Source organism: Populus alba, chromosome 11 (assembly GCF_005239225.2).
Source record: "Populus alba chromosome 11, ASM523922v2, whole genome shotgun sequence".
NCBI lineage: Eukaryota > Viridiplantae > Streptophyta > Magnoliopsida > Malpighiales > Salicaceae > Populus > Populus alba.
In genome coordinates this window covers 17125653-17136035 of record NC_133294.1, presented here as the reverse complement: position 1 = coordinate 17136035, position 10383 = coordinate 17125653, and the positions used below count along the sequence as shown (strand labels likewise).

Below are 10383 nucleotides of genomic sequence, written 5' to 3'. Positions count from 1 at the left end.
TCTTCTTGTTTTTGATTTTTGAATCTGCAGATTATTGCCTCATGTCCTAGCTGATTGCACTTGCTGCACCTTGCGTCAGGCCTCTTCCAGCATTTGAATGGTGGGTGACCACTCTTGTTGCAGTGTTGACAAGGTGGAAAATTCCTTTTAATAAATTTTCCTTTGTTGTAACCTTGATTTGGTTTAATGCTGCCTGAAGCTGCGTTCTTCCTGAAGAACTTCTTCTTGTCATAGTCTGCAAATTTTGCTTGCAAAGCACCTTCAATTGCATGATCCTGCCTCATAAGCCTTCTCTGCTCCTGAGCTTGTAAGGCATTTAGCAACTTTGTCAATGTAATTTTTGACAGGTCTTTAGTATTCTCCAATGTTGTAATTGAAGCTTCATACTTTTCTGGTACTGTGACCAGAAGTTTTTCAACAATTCTGGAATCTACAAATGATGTTCCCAGCAGCCTGACTCTGTTAGCAATCCCCATCAATTTGTCTGAGTACTCCTTTATAGTCTCAGAATCCTTCATCCTTTGCAGCTCAAATTCACGTATCAAGTTTAAGCTTTGCATTCCACGAATTCTTTCATCTCCTGCATATTCCTTCTTCAAGTAATCCCAAACATCCTTTGCTGATTGAAGTGACATGATCCTGGTGAAAATGGTTGTGGAAACAGCAACAAACAGACATGCCTTCGCCTTCGATTTCTTGGTCTTTCTCTCCTTATGACTTTTGATCTGAGTCATAGTTGGATTATTAGGCAGTGGTGGCACCTCATAATCCTCTTCAACAGCTTCCCACAAATCTAAGGCTTCTAGGTGAGTTTCCATTCTTACTGCCCATAGTTGAAAATTCTCTCCATTGAAGATTGAAGGAGAAATATGGGTGAAACTTGATTCAGAATCCATCACAGGCCCTTCAAGAAAATTGCTCTGATACCAATTGAAAGAGTTTGAAAAGATTGAAAAAAAGAAGTGAAAAACAGAATGCAGATTTTGCTTTGAACAGTGGAAGTTTTTTACTGTTTTATTGAACTGAAAAATATCGTTGATTGCTTACTTGTTTCAGCAATCTTTACACGTTTAAATAGACTTGAAACAAACTGAAATTGCTGGTTTGTAGCACTACAATGTGCCACGTTCAGCTGACCACTAACATGACCACTAACATAAATGTACCATGTTCAGCTAACAACATAACTGACTCCTAAAGACTAGTTCACGTCCTGAAGACTAGTTCACGTCGTGAAGACCAGCTCTAGTCTTTTATTTCAGCAGAATTAAAATAACAAAGACAGACAATACTAAAATAAAACAAAGGCAACAACTTAAGGCATAACTCCAACAATATTGGCAGTAACGATAGTTCAAACAACTATATCTGGCAGAGCTTTGATTATCCATGTGATACTTTGATACCAGGCATGAAGCTAGGATGGGACCTAACAACTGGCCAGAATTGGTTCTTGACTTCGTGGAAAAGTCTTCAAGATCCATCTGCAGGACTTTATACCTATAAATTGGATATCAAGGGGCTTCCACAGGTACATCTTCACAGAGGATCAGATATAGTATATTGAAGCGGGCCATGGGATGGTGTCATGTGGGATGGTCTCAGGTTGGGAGGGGGTCTTCAAATGAAAGGTTACCAGATATTCAAGTCTATATTCATCTATAACTCAAATTACATATACTTTAGCTTTGACAACAGCGATAATAATATGATATCACGGTTCCATGTTGACAGTTCTGGCATGCTTAATTACTTCACATGGAACCAAAAATCCAATGAGTGGTTTCTAATGTTCTCTTTGCAGAAAGATCTTTGTGATGCATATTCAAGATGTGGTCCAAATGGTATTTGTAATGAAAACCAGGTGCCCATTTGCCATTGCCCAACTGGGTTTGTGCCAAAGGTGACAGAGGAATGGTATTCAATGGATTGGTCCAGCGGATGTGTGCCAAGAAAACCACTGAATTGTAGCACAAATGAGGGATTTATGAGGTTTCCAAACTTGAAGTTGCCAGATAATTCATATGCTATGCAGTCTAGTACAACTAGTCAGGAGAACTGTGCAGATGCTTGTCTGAGGAACTGCTTATGCGTTGCTTATGCCGCAACTGAACTTATTGATTGCGTGATGTGGTTTGGGGACTTGTTGGATGTTAGAGAATTCAATTACGGAGGGGATGAACTGTATGTTCGGATGGCTGCTTCTGAACTTGGTGTGTTCTTGTTCTTAACACAAAGCAGACTTTGCATAAACTTTGCATTCACTCATGCAAGCTTTAGATACTAAAATCACAATGTAAGATACATCATTCTTTCTTTATGCATGCTTTGGTACTAAAATCACAATGTAAGATATAGCATTCTTTCTTTATGCATGCTTTGGTTACTTTTATTTCGTTTCCTTGCTGGTCCTAGTGAGTGTATGCTCCATGATTTAACATGGGCAAAGAAAATTTATTAAAAGTTGTTTTTGGGTGCCCACATAGATCAACTTTGATGATATATTCCCTTTTCTTTTCTGAACACAGGCATTAAACTTACCATCCTGAAATTTTAGTATTTATAGGTCACTTTGCTCTGAGACAGTACAAAGTATTTGTAGTCGGTGTATTTTTAACATGCCTTCCCAGTTTGGGAAGACAACCTCTCATGTGAACGATGATATGAAAGCTTTTGCTGGGCTCTACAAACTAGGTCCTCTTTGAATGCGAAAGAATGAGAACTACAGGTACACTAGATAGCTGGTCCTCTGTTTATAGGAACAAGACCTTAAACTAAGATTGTAAGATAGTCTCTGCAATGACCAAGTGGTTTAGTCAGTTAGAAGCACAAATTGATTTCAAAAACAAACTGATGATTCTTATTTCTTACTTGTGGATGCATCTAGAAAGCAGTGCAATGGACAAAGTGACACTGATCATATTCTGGGCCTCAACAATTTTAGCGGTTCTTCTGTTGGTTTTAGTTGCCTTGTACGTTTTATGGAAGAGGAAGTCTGGCAGAAAGATAGGTAAATATTCAACTACTTCTGTGTTAGATAAACATTTTTTTTTCTCATCTTAGTTACATTTTTGTTATCAGATGAATGACTAGTTTAACAGAAACTAGACATAATAAGAAAATGATTTGTGATGATTAACAGGACTTTAATTGTGTTGCTTCGATGTTCCACCTGCCTTTGGTAATCTAGTGTTTTTTTTTTTCTTTTCTATCCATAATAGATGTTTGATTTGCACTGTTATGTGTGGAATAACTTTTATTTTTTTAACCGTACAAAGAAAAAGAAGTCATGGATAAATCAACCTTCTTAGAGATCATAGGAGATTAATTTGATTTTGAAGGTGAACTCCTATGATTGTTTAAAGTTCTATTGAAACTAGTTGTAAGCTCTCTCATAGCAAGATAAGCTAATTTCTCCATCTTTTTCCAATAATCCCTTTGCTTTATATTATTTATTCTAAATAATTTTTTAAAAAACAAATTTAAAAATCTCTATTGATGGATTTACAGATGGATATAGTCCATCGGTATTTTATAGAGAGTTGAAAAATATTTACTAGAAATGCCATAATCATCGACGTCTTCACGGACGGATGGAGTTTGTCGGCATTTTACCTAGAGCTAAATTTTTTTTATTGGATATGGCACTATCACCGATAGAATAAATCCATCGGTATATTTCCAGCGGGAATTTTTTTTTTGCACGCATTTTCCGTTTGCAAAACCATCAGCAAGTTTTTTTTTACCGACAAAGTTAGCGATGGAATGTGGGATTACCAATGAAAGGCATGCCGATAGACACTTCCCGTCAATGATTTAGTCGGTAAAAAATTTACCAATGGAGTATGAATCTTACACCAACAGATTCGGCCTGTTAATAAAACTATGAAATCTTGTAGTGTATAATACATGCTAATATTCATTTTAAGATAAGTGAATATGGTTACATAAATCAAGTATAGAAAAAAATAGGTATATCAAATGTATCATATCAAAATAGGTATATCAAATGTTTCTGTTAGCATGTGGAGCTTGTTGAGTGTTCCTGCTTTTTCAGTTTTGGTTTGTATGCCTTGCTTGTTTCGCAAGGTTTTCCTTTTAGTTTTAATTCAATGTCTTAGATGTTACACTATTACCTTGTTTTAATTAAGTTTGGATTTTGAAAATGTAATGAGTATTATGGTTTAATGTTTTTGCTGTAATTACCAATGAGAAGTTTTGAATTATTATTTGGTTTCATTTGTTTCAAATAATATAATATTTCTGAAGATTATGAAATGTTACATAATTTTAAATAACATGTTTTTTTTATATGTTCGTTAAGAGGCTTAGTGTAGGTGGGATGTCTTTTTAATACTGTTTTTACGTTGCCAGTCATGGACCCGATATTCGGGTCGTGAGAAAGGTGGTATTAGAGCCTAGTTTTGATAAAACCTCGTAATTAGTTTTTGTTAAAACCCCTGTAATATATGGAGCTTAAGATCTATCTTGTCTTGATGTTATTCCTTTTATAATTCTTCAATGTTGTGTTTGCTATGTCATTCTTAAAACTCTTTTATAGTTATGTTGATATACATGAGTTCTTTTATGAAATATGCTGAGAGTTAGATATGTAGTTAATACCAACCATGACGGTAATGATTAGAAGGACATTTCTATTGCTCAACTTAGGAATGAGAGGTGCAAAAGGTGGTTATGAACTGGTATAAATCTAAGAGGAGTGAAAGGGCAGTTAGTTCTCCACTGATGGCATGAAAGGAGTTCTAAAATGTTTTTGGAGTGTTTTTTGCCGAAAAGTGTGAGGGATGCCATATCATATGAATTTGAGAAGTTGGTTTAGGGTGACTTGATTGTGATAACATATAAAATGGAGTTCAAACAGCCGTCCAGATTTACTAGGTATTTGGTACCAACTAAGGAGAGGGAGATCAAGAGGTTTGTTCAGAATCTTAATAACTACCTATTCAAAGTTATTAGGGCTCATGAGTTTAAGATGTACCCGACCATAGTGGATCATGCCCGAGCTATTGTGGTACAAGAGTTAGAGGATGAATTATCAGTGGGTTCGACCAAAAGGCCCCAAGGTGGCAAATTAGTTTTTTTTCCAGCAATGGTCTGATATAGGTCCTAATAGCGAACATGGAGGTTGATAAGGCCAGTTTAGACAGTCCAAGAATTTCTCATAAAGGTATTGTCAAGGGAAATAATAGACATAGTATAAGTGGAGGTGCTAGAGTCAGAGTCAAAGTATTGTTCAGTTAACACCATAAGGTTTAGATAGGAGGCCTTAATGTCAGTCTTATGGATCTAGGCATTATGCCACAGTTCATTATTAGGTAGATAGAGCTTTGTTTCAGTTGCGGACAAACTAATCACTTATTGAGGGATTGTCCAAACAGGCGGTTGTCCACGCCTGGTGTATTTGTATCAGTTGCATCTCCTGCTCAAACTCAATCATTAGCCATTTTATGTTTCAAGGTGGTTGTGGAGCTGGTGGGCGCAACTAGTAGGGCCGTGGAGTAGGTGGTAGAGGTTTTGCACCAAATATTCAGAGACAAGCACAAGTTTTTGTCCTTACTTAGAAGAATGCCCAAACATCCAACACTGTTATCTCAGGTACACTTCAATATGTTCTTTTGAGGCTAGAGTTTTGTTTGATATAAAGGTAACTCATTCTTTTGTGTCGTCATATTTTGCTTGAAGGTTTACTAAATAACCCATTTTGTTAGAGAGTCCTTTGTGTGGCTATCTTTTAAGATGAGGTTATGTTTGGGGAATATATTTGTGTTGATTGTGAGGTTGAAGTGCAATGTAGAAAGCTATCGGGTGATTTGTTAATTTTAAAAATAGTAGGCTTTCATGTGATATTAGGTATAGATTGGTTGTCAAGGCATCATGCCTCAATTGATTGTTGGAATAAGACATTGGCTTTCAAGCTTGATGAGGAGATAAAGTTTGCTTTTCATGGAGATAGGTTATCATCTCCATTGAGTATTCTCTTGGCCATCACGAGAAGGAATAGTAACAAAAGGGTATGCAAAGGTTTTTTTTTTCGGCTTATGTGCGAGATGTGAGCATGAAACCTCCTAAGGATGGAATAAGTTTTGATGGTTAAGGAATTCATCGATGTTTTTCCCTATGATTTACCTGGACTACCTCCTAATAGGGAGATTGAATTCTATATTGATCTAGTTTCGGGAACAAAACCAATATCTATAGTAGCTTATATGATGACACTAATAGAATTAAAAGATTTAAAAGATCAGATTCAAGATTTGTTGGATAAGAGGTTTTATCTATCATAGCGTGTCTCCATGTGGAACACTTGTTTTATTTGTAAAGAAGAAGGATGGGTCGATGAGGATGTGTATAGACTATAGGTACTTGAACAAGGTCACTTTTAAAAATAGATATCCACTCCCTCACATTATTATAGCCGACTTTCATCTCTGTTCGACCAGTCAGTCTCATAGTCAGGCGGACTTAACCATTACGCTCATGAGCAGAATCCTAACTTGAGCTTACCTTCGCACACCTCCGTTACTATTTAGGAGGCATCCACCCCAAATAAACTACCCACCTCGAAGTGTCCCGCCCCAGCCAATGTTTCTCAAAGATTGATTTGCGTTCAGGATATCACCATTTGAGGATTAGGAAGGAGGATATTCCTAAAACTACTTATAGGACTCATTATGAGCATTATGAGTTCTTAGTGTTGTCTTTTTGGGTTAAGGAATGCACTAGTGACCTTATAGACCATGATGGACATAGTTTTTAAGTTGTTTATTGATAAGTTTGTTATTTGTGTTCATTGCATGGTATCTTGGTTTATTCAATGGAATGAAGAGGGAACATGAAGAGCATTTGAGATTGGGTGCTTCAAACTTTAAGAGATCATTAGTTTTATGGAAAGTTTCTCACAAGAGTTGAGTTTTGGTTTAGAGAGTGTTGGGTTTCTGGGACATGTAGTGTCTAGAAATAGGATAGAGGTTGATCCACAAAAAATGGAGACAGTTAAGTAGTGGCCTAAAACTGATTACGGTATCTGAGATTGAGTTTGCCTGGGGTTTTAAACAGGATTACTACAGGAGATTCGTAGAGAACTTTTAATGAATTACTGCTCCATTCGACTAAAGGGGACACAGAAAAAAATGTCAAGTTTTCAATGGTTAGAAAAATATAAGAAGAGTTTTCCTAGAGTTAAAGGAAAGGTTTATTAACAGCTTTTAATTTTGACATACCTTTAAGGTTTGGTAGTTTTATCGTGTACTGTGATGTATGCAAGAATGGTTTGGGCTATGTTTTGATGCAGAATGATTAATGTGATTACTTCGCCTCGAAAAGTTGAAACATGAAGCAAAATTACCCCACTCATGATTTGAAGATAGTTGCAATAGTGTTTGCCCTTAAGATTTGGAGACACTACTTGTATGGGGATACATATGAGATTTTCATATCATAAGAGTCTTTAGTATATCTTTTAGTAGAAGGATCTGAATTTGAGACATAGAAGTTGGATAGAACTGTCAAGTGATTATAATTGCACGATTTAGTATCACCCGGACAAGGTGAATGTTATTTGTTGATGCCTTGAGCAGAAAATCTATGGGTAGTTTTGGCTCAATATTCATGAGATGAGGAGACCCTTGATTAAAGAGTTACACAGGGTTATTAGATGAAGGTTGTCAATTTGAGATTTATGAATCAAGAGCCTTTTTTTTGCTATTTTCAGGTTAAGTCAAACTTGATAGACTAGATTAAAAGTAACTAAAATAGAAGGATGATATACCTTGCAAATTGAGATGAATTGGAGTTAAGGGAGAGCTCCGGGTTTTATTATCTATAAGGATGGCGTTTGAATTTGGTTCCAGGGTTGTGTATTGAATTTGAAAAAGATGTTGATGATGGATAGCACACCAAACTACCTATACCATACATCCTGGTTCTAACAAGATGTATAGAGGCTTGAGAGAGTGATAATGGTGGAAATGGTATAAAGAGGACATTGCCGAGTTTGGTATCTCGATGCTTGACTTGTTAAAGGGTTAATGGTGAGCATTAGAAACCACACAAGGCTTTTGCAGCCATTGTTGATTCCTAAATTGGAAAATGAGAGAGATCCACTATGGACTTTGTGCTAGCGTTTTCCCTCAAAGTTAATAGGGCTACGATTTGATTTGGGTAGGTAGTTGATTGTTTGACCAAGTCAGCTTATTTCTTGGCTAGTAAAGGTGACTTATGGGTTTGCTAAAACTAGCAGAAATTCTATATTAATTTGAGATCATAAGGTTGTATGTGTGCCCGATCTTAATTGTGTCTGGAAGAGATCCACAATTCACTTCTAAGTTTTGGGTGAAGTTTCAGAAGCTTTTGGGACTAACGCTCAGTTAAGTACTACTTTTCATCCTCTGACCTTAGGACAGTCCAAGAGAATTATACAAATTCTAGAGGATATGTTAAGAGTTTGTGTGATTGAATTTGGTGTCAGATGAAGCAAGTATTTGTCTTTGGTGGAGTTTGCACATAACAATAGTTATTAGGCGAGCATTGATATAGGTTCTTATGAGACTTTATATGGCTGGAAGTGTGGATCACATGTATGTTGGTATAAGGTTGGTGAGAGGAGATTAAAGGGTCCCAAGTTAATACATATTACTTTAGATTAGATTAAGGTGATCCGAGATAAGTTTTAAACAACTCAGAATAGGCAAAAGAATTATACAAATAGAGAGGTATAATCTAGAATTTTCAATGGGTGACAACGTGTTCTAAAAGTTTCCCTAACTAAAGGAATATTCAAATTTGGGAAGAAAAGGTTAGTTGATTCCAAGGTTTATAGGACCCTTTGAGAATCGTTGGAAAAAGTAGAGGCAGTGGCATATTGGCTTGCCTTGCTGCCTAATCTATCCTCAATGCATCTAGTGTTCCATGTTTTGATGTTAAGGAAGTATTTTTCTGATTCATTTCATGTGCTGGAAGTTCAACCAGTTGAGTTGAGGGAAGATATGTCATACGAAGTTCATCCGATGGAAATAATGGATCGATAAGGTGGAAAACTTCGATCGAAGGAAATCATATCGGTTAAGGTTGTGTGGAGCAGACACCAGCACGAAGAAGTGATGTGGGAGCTTGAGGAGGAAATTCTCAACAAGTATCCATACTTGTTTGAACTTGATGGTAAGATTTCGGTTCTTAAAGTTTAAATTCAAGGATGAATTTTGTTTAACATGGAAAGTATTGTAAAACCCAACTTTTGGCTCAAATCCAAGCCCAAGCCAGCTTAAACCCAACTTAAGTTAACCTAAATATATAAGAAAAAAGTTGTAAGAGAATCTTTTTTCTCTCCTCTAATTCTTATTCTTGTGGATGTTGTGACCCTCCCCTTATCAAACCAAGGATTTTAGTTTTTGATATTGAGTTTTTAGGTTCAAAAAAGGTGGAAGTAGCAAGTGGTTCTCTCTCATGTTACTTTTGATTATGATTTGTTTATGGAAGAATTAAAGAAGAAATTAGGGTAAATAAGGATTTAAAGTTTATATTGTTAAAGATTGATTCATGATTATTAGAGGTTTAAAGTCAAGTAATGGATTTTAAGTGTGTTGTTAAAAATAAACATTTGTGAGTTGATTTGTTTAAATTGATTTTTATGTGTTAAGAAATTCATTTCAACCCTTCTAGAAAATCTGGACAGAATGGTCTTGAGGTTGAAGATGATGAAATTTTATTTTGGTCATTGATTTATAAAAAATTATAATTTAGTCCCTAAACTTTAGAAAAAAAATTATAATTTGACCCTTAAATGTATTTTGAGATTCTGAGCAGTGTTGTTATGAGGTTAAGGATGATGAATCTCGGTCTGATAATTGATTTGGAATATTTTCAATTTGATTCCCTTAATTTTGGGAATTTTACATTTTAGTCCATGAAATTTTAAAAAATTACATTTCGGTCTTTTGGTTGTGTTTTGGACTGAACCAAGGATGGTTTATAGGTGAAATTTTCAGTATGATTATGTATGTAACAATTTGCGTCCCTCTAATTTTTGATAAAATTATGTTTTTGGTCCTTATTTTGAAAAAATTATCGTTTTAGTCCTAAACATAGGAGACTAAACCTGGTTTTTGTTTCATGCATTGGAATCTTTTAAATTTTGTTGTGTTTTTAGCACATTTCGTAAATTTATTGTACGGTTCTCGTAACGATCCTTTAATAGTTTTTTTTTCGGGTCTTTCATATATATAATATTCTTTTTATTTCTATTATTTCGAGTGGAGTGAGATAATCTTTAATATGCATGTAATGTAAATAATTATGTACAATTTGATATATGATGAGTAGCAATCTAGTTAATTTCTTGAATATTTATATATTGTTGCTTTATTT

The 10383-nt window shown here is 35.5% G+C and overlaps 1 long non-coding RNA gene across 1 annotated transcript in view; it reads left to right on the top strand.

Annotated features, from left to right (window-relative positions):
* Positions 1-1670: 1670 nt before the first annotated feature.
* The window catches only part of LOC140956172 (uncharacterized), a 51394-nt gene continuing 42681 nt past the window's right edge, over positions 1671-10383 (top strand). Inside the window, exon 1 of the long non-coding RNA XR_012171258.1 lies at positions 1671-1779. This is a non-coding gene — a long non-coding RNA (uncharacterized lncRNA). The remainder of the gene's footprint in view (positions 1780-10383) is intronic.